The sequence below is a fragment of the Piliocolobus tephrosceles genome, unplaced genomic scaffold (assembly GCF_002776525.5).
Source record: "Piliocolobus tephrosceles isolate RC106 unplaced genomic scaffold, ASM277652v3 unscaffolded_36212, whole genome shotgun sequence".
Classification (NCBI taxonomy): domain Eukaryota; kingdom Metazoa; phylum Chordata; class Mammalia; order Primates; family Cercopithecidae; genus Piliocolobus; species Piliocolobus tephrosceles.
In genome coordinates this window covers 1-6,810 of record NW_022320102.1, presented here as the reverse complement: position 1 = coordinate 6,810, position 6,810 = coordinate 1, and the positions used below count along the sequence as shown (strand labels likewise).

General features: G+C 35.3%; 1 non-coding gene across 1 annotated transcript; it reads right to left on the bottom strand.

The window, feature by feature from the left end:
* Positions 1 to 936: 936 nt before the first annotated feature.
* Positions 937 to 1,043, bottom strand: LOC113222897. The gene has a single exon (XR_003308563.1). It is a non-coding gene; the product is annotated as a U6 spliceosomal RNA (small nuclear RNA).
* Between the last annotated feature and the right edge of the window lie 5,767 nt (positions 1,044 to 6,810).

The following is a 6,810-nucleotide window of genomic DNA, read 5'->3' as shown; positions in this document are numbered from 1 at the left end:
GGAGTGGAAGAGATTCTGCTGATGAATGAGGACTCCATCCTGGCTGTGAGGAAATACTTCCAAAGAATCACTCTCTATCTGACGGAGAAGAAATACAGCCCTTGTGCCTGGGAGGTTGTCAGAGCAGAAATCATGAGATCCCTCTCTTTTTCAACAAACTTGCAAAAAAGATTAAGGAGGAAGGATTGAAAACTGGTTCAACATGGAAATGATCCTCATTGACTGACATATCATCTCACACATTCATGAGTTCTTCCATTTCAAAGACTCATTTCTCCTATAACCACCACGAGTTGAATCAAAATTTTCTAATGTTTTCAGGAGTGTAAAGAAGCATCATGTTTACCTGTGCAGGTACTAGTCCTTTACAGATGACCATGCTGATGTCTCTGTTCATCTATGTATTTATTTATTTGTTATTTATTTTTATTTTTTTCTTGAGACAGTCTCTCTCTGTCACCCAGGCTGGAGTGCAGTGTCATCTATTTATTTAAATATTTATTTAACTATTTTTAAGATTTAAATTATTTGTATGTAATATAATGTGTACTTTTACACTGTGGTTAATGTAATAACATATGTTCTTCATATTCTTAGCCAGTATATTAATTTCCTTTTTCATTAAATTTTTACTATACATAATTTCTTGTGTTTTCTATTTTTTTTATCATACTCTAAGTTCTAGGGTACATGTGCACAATATGCAGGTTTGTTACATATGTATACATATGCCATGTTGGTGTGCTGCACCCATTAACTCGTCATTTACATTAGGTATATCTCCTAATGCTATCCCTCTCCCCTCCCCACAACCCCACAACAGGCCCCGGTGTGTGATGTTCCCCTTCCTGTGTCCAAGTGTTCTCATTGTTCAATTCCCGCCTATGAGTGAGAGAACATGCAGTGTTTGGTTTTCTGTTCTTGCAATAGTTTGCTAAAAATATGGAACGCTTCACAAATTTGCATGTCATCCTTGCGCAGGAGCCATGCTAATCTTCTCTCTGTGGTTCCAATTTTAGTATATGTGCTGCAGGAGTGAGCACTGTTTGTTTATTCTTTAAGATAAAATGCCAAGCCTGACTGTACAACCTGACTTAAAAATAGATGATTTAATTAAGTTACCTATCATAATTTTATTCAAATATGGAAAAATACATTTTTCTATACCCGGTTATATGTTGCCTTCAAAATATAAACGGGAACATAAAAAATACAGCTCCTGTTCTCTTGTATCTTTCATTTTATCCAGAAAGAAATCTAAAAACAATAATAATGTTGAATTAATATCAGTTATGCTAACTGCTGTAATGTGAGGAAGTAAAAAAATGAATTATTCATAGCAGAAGGTAAATTGAGACATGTCTGGAATTAAAAGCAGAGATATTCTCTGTAAACTGACTTTCAAACATGTAATTGAAAATGTACATTGCCAGTCAGATATATGAGTTTGCAATTTCCAAGGAATACGATATCTGGAAGTTCCTAACTGGCAATGGAAAGGCCAAAAATGAAGGCTGTCATGTGGGGAGCAAGTGGACAGAGAAAAAAAAAAATACTTAAACTGGATTCTGAGGACCTTCCAACATTAAAGTGGGGGAACAGAAGAGACATAAAGAAAACAGAGGTGGAATACCTTAATATCAGAAGGAGAAGTGGGAGTGGTGATAAAAGCGTATTTAAAAAATGAATGTGCTTAGAAGGAGAATCAATAGACTTATGGAAAATATGAATTAAAACTGAGCACTACAGCAAAAAAATAGATGACAGTGCAGAGCTTACTGAGAGCTGAATTGATAGAATTAATCAGCAGAAGTCATATTGGGGTAGGTAGAAGAGTGAATCAGAAAAGAAAATTCAAGATAACCCATATAGAAAATTGTGAGAGATCTGCCTTTGCAATGGAGGGAAGTAATAAGGTTGGAACCCCAAAACATGTGGATTATCTTTTATCTGTATAGTGTTTCCTTTTTGAAAATATATGTTACTGAATAAATTTCATAAATGTGATGCATTGGCAAATCATATTAATACATTTAATTTTTATACATTTAAAGCACAGAATATAAAATTATTAACAATAGTAATTGATCATTATTTTGATTAATACTCTGTAAAATGTCAGTAAAACTAACACGTTTCTTGCATAAAATAAAATCGGAAACTGGAAAAGAGATTCTCTTTCTCAATATTGTAGGAATGGGGAAAGGATTCCCTATTTAATAAATGGTGCTGGGAAAACTGGATTGTCATATGCAGAAAACTGAAACAGGACCCCTTCCTTGCACCTTATATAAAAATTAACTCAAGATGAATTAAAGACTTAAATGTAAAACCCAAAACGACGAAAACCCTAGAAGAAAACGTAGGCAACAGCATTCAGGACATAGGCATGGGCAAAGATTTTATGATGAAATCACCAAAACCAATTGCAACAAAGGCTAAAATTGACAAATGGCATCTAATTAAAGAGCTTCTGCACAGCAAAAGACACTATGAATCATCAGAGCGAACAGGCAACCTACAGAATGGGAGAAAATTTTTGTGGTCTACCCATCTGACAAAGGTCTAATATCCAGAATGCACAAAGAACTTAAACAAATTTACAAAAAGAAAAGCCCCATCAAAAAGCTGTCAAAGGACATGAACAGACACTTCTCAAAAGAAGACATTTATGCAGCCAATAAACATGAAAAAAGCTCAACATCACTGATCATTAGAGAAATGCAAATCAAAACCACAATGAGCTACCATCTCATGCCACTCAGAATGGCAATTACTAAAAAGTCAGGAAATAACAGATGCTGGTGAAGCTTTGGAGAATTAGGAAAGCTTTCACACTGTTGATAGGAATGTAAATTACTTCAACCATTGTGGAAGGCAGTGTGGCGATTCATCAAGGGTCTAGAACCTAGAAACACCATTTGACTCAGCAATCCCATTGCTGAGTATATACCCAAAGGAACATAAGTCATTCTATTATCAAGTCATGCACGTGTATGTTTATTGCAGCACTATTTACAATAGCAAAGACAAGAAACTAACCCAAATGCCCGTCAATGACAGACAGGATTAAAAAAGATTGTGCTTAGAACCTAGGTGACGACTTGATAGGTGCAGCAAACCACCATGGCACACATATACCTATGGAACAAATCTGCACGTTCTGCACATGTATCCCAGAACTTAAAGCAAAATCAAAAAAAAAATAAAATAAAATAAAAAAAGGAAGTTGGTCAAAATCAGGTGAAAATACAACATGAACCAAGGAATTTAAGAGAGCAGGAGATGGTTGTGTATAATTGAGGAAAAGAGAAGATTAATAATTATTTAGGAAATCCCAATACAAAATTTACACATCAGGTATAAATAACAATAAATTATTTTACATTGAAATTCCATTCTGCTTGCATATATTTCTTTAGGCAGCCTAAAAAAATAAATAAATAAAACCAGAATTCTGTCATAAATTCTGGAGAGGCTGAAAAATTGTCTCACCTCATTTCAAAGTCCTATTTATATTCAGTCAGGAAATGGTGGCTTGTAAAAATACCTGACAGAGGAGCAGCATCTAGATTGAAGTGCAGAATACACGTGTTGATGGTTAACTGATTCTGACACCTGGCACATTCGTTTCCTGGCTCTCGGAATTCCAGAGTACACTCCCATATGAAGGTAACCTCCTAAACTTAAGTAAAATATACATCTTTGCTGGTTCTGGGAGCTGACACACTTTCCCCTTTCCTCCTTGCTTTTCCGTATCACATTTTCACTCCCATATCACATTAGTTTCCTTCCTCTTCCTCTAGAAATCGGCACTGTGCTCTCTTCTTCACTCATCATTAGCCTGCACTGCCGCTTCATACAGCTGTTTTCAGTTCTCTTGTGGGTTTATCCATTACTTTCCCCAAGTTGTTTGCTTTCTCCCTCTTTTAAGGATGCAAGTGATTCCTAGATTTGGCCTCTTGGAATCCCCTATTCCTTGGAGGTTTTGTTACTCTTCACTCTTTTTTCTTTACTTTTGTCTGACTATTTCAGGGAGCCTGTCTTCAAGTCCTGAGTTTCTATCATCAGCTTGGTCTATTCTGCTGTTAATACTTGTGATTGCATTGTGAAATTCTTGCAGTGTGTTTTTCACATCTATTAGGTCCATTGGGTTCTTTTTCATACTGGCTGTTTTGTCTGTCAGCTCCTGTATCCTTTGTGATTCTTAGTTTCCTTGGTTTAGGTTTTACTGTTTTCCTGAATCTCAATGAAATTCCCTTCTATCCATATTCTGAATTATATCTCTGTCATTGTAGCTAACTTATTTTGGTTAAGAACCCTTGTTGGAGAACTAGTGTGATTATTTGGAGGACATAAGAAACTCTATTTAGAGTTTCTGTAGTTCTTGCGTTGGTTCTTTCTCATCTCTGCATATGGGAGTGTAACTTGAGTTCAATCAATAAATAGACTTCTTTTCTGGATGTTTTCACAGGGCTGCAGCTTTGTGCAGGGTCTTTATTTGTAGCTTACTTGTCTTTGGTTTAATGAGGGTATGTTAGTGAGAATTTTTTAGTGTTGAAGCTTTGGGCATGATCTAGTAGGTGACTCTTAGGTGTGGTGGTCAGTTGTCAGGTTCTTGCTCAGTCATGTGGCTCCCCTATATTTCCTCATGGTTGCAGCCATGCTCCTGCTCAATGCTATGAAATTGTGGGCTCCTCTCCCACTTGAGTGCTGACTGTCGCTTGTATCTTGTCACTCCCGGGCTGCCCACAACAATTCTGGGGTTATGTCAGGGTTAATGTTTACTCCCCAACTTGGAGGCATGGAAGGAAGGGACCTTAGTAGTAGTTGTAATTGAGAGTCTTTTGCTTGTCTCCTGGGGGCTCCACCCCAGAGATGCAGGCCAGCAATCACTCAGTGCAATCTGCCTGGAATGGGGGTGTCTGTGCTGTGGGCCCAAGCCAATGGTGGAAAAATGATGTCACAAGTATTTACAGTTCACATATACATTCTGGGGATTTGATCCAGGGAAGGAAAGCTGTAGGATTATCTGGGAGACAGAGGCTATTATTCCCTACTTTTGGGAATAGTAACTTGTCTGATTCCTATAAACTGTGTGAATGGGAGAATTTGAATTTAGATATGTGAATCTGTATTTGACACCAGGCTGGTTATTTTCTATTATAACAAAGTAGAGGGCAGATCAGTGATGAAGTCATAAATGGTTAATATAGTGCTGGGCAGAGGATGATATTGTGCTGCTCTTGCAATTGGGATCCACAGATCTACATGCACCTTAAAAAAACTAGAATCCCAGTGGTTTTAGCAGTAAACTAAATGGGCATTATTGACTCTCAATAAGAGCTGAATGGAAACTTTTGTCATTGTCTATTATAATCCCAGCAAATACGGCCATGATGGAGCAAAATAGCTTCATTGTTGAACACTTCCTAGTAGAAGAAAAAATGAGAAACTAGTAAAAACTCCACTTACTATGTAGCTGATTTGCTAAAGTAGAGCTCATTCCATTTAAGGACTCAGTATCCATAGGGCCAAGAAAAACTAACTTCTTATGCAAAATAAAAAGTTAGAGTTAGAGTTCAGAACCACTCTGAAAGTTAATTCTTTACATGATAATATTCAATATTTGTAAATTTATGATTTTGCAAAGATGGTCTTTTTTATTCAATAAGAATTGACTTGGATAAGAACTCCTGAAAACCTTTGAAAAATGACAGTGATTTAATTGATAGTATTTTCTAAGTCACATATGTTTATTGGAGTGATACCTCTTCGAAGGGTACAAAAATTAGTTCTCATAGTATAAAGAAATCTGACATATTACAATAGTTTGTGACTCTCCAACAAGTCTATCCAACAAAATTTGATTGCTTAATATACATCTTTCTCACTGGGTTTTGTTGTGTATCACATGAGAAGCACTGATATTGAGTTCAGGAGGATACACAAATATTTGCAAGATCAGCGTCACAAACCTAGGGTAAATAGAAGACTGTGATTGTAGGACTTTCTGTCAATTTTTTGCTGAATCTTAAAGTCTTATCACACTTTGTGGTTTTAGCCTGCATACCTTTGGGCTGCCATTGACTATCTTATGGTTATTACTTATGTTTGATCCTCAGTTTTTCAGGGTGTTTTGTAGACTTTGAGAATTAAATGCAAATAGCTTATATTATATGATTTATTTCTACTAAAGTTAGTCAACACATCAATATTTATGTTAAGTACTGAAAAGAAAACAGTGTTGGCAATACCTGGATGAACACTGCAGCTAGTGAAGTTTATAAATTATTTTCTCATATAAAGGAAAATTCAAAGCTTCATACACTATGAGAAATTTTTTAAAAATTATTCACATTTTTAGCAGTTTCGAATGATTAGGTAGATAATTACATTCATATTATTAATGTGAATTTATATAGATTTTTATTTTGCATATGTAATTTCACACAACAAAATTTACATAAACAAACAAATTACATTAAAAGTTATTCCACAATTATACTCATCAAATTAATTTAAATATCAATAACTTTTAAACTTAGATTTTAGTTTAACTTTTCTGTCATTCTTAACTTTACATTGAATAAAAAGAGCAAACTATAGTTTTTATCTGTGAAGTACAGGTGTACACAGTATACATAAATAGATATGCCAAATCTGTGTTATTAAAAGTTCATGAAGATTTCAATTAGAAAAAAACACCATAAAATGTTTTGAGTGCAGGGGAAAAATAGGCAATGATGAAAAACATCTTTCGACACATGTAGAGAGTGAATAAAGAAAGCAAAAACAGAGATAGAAAGT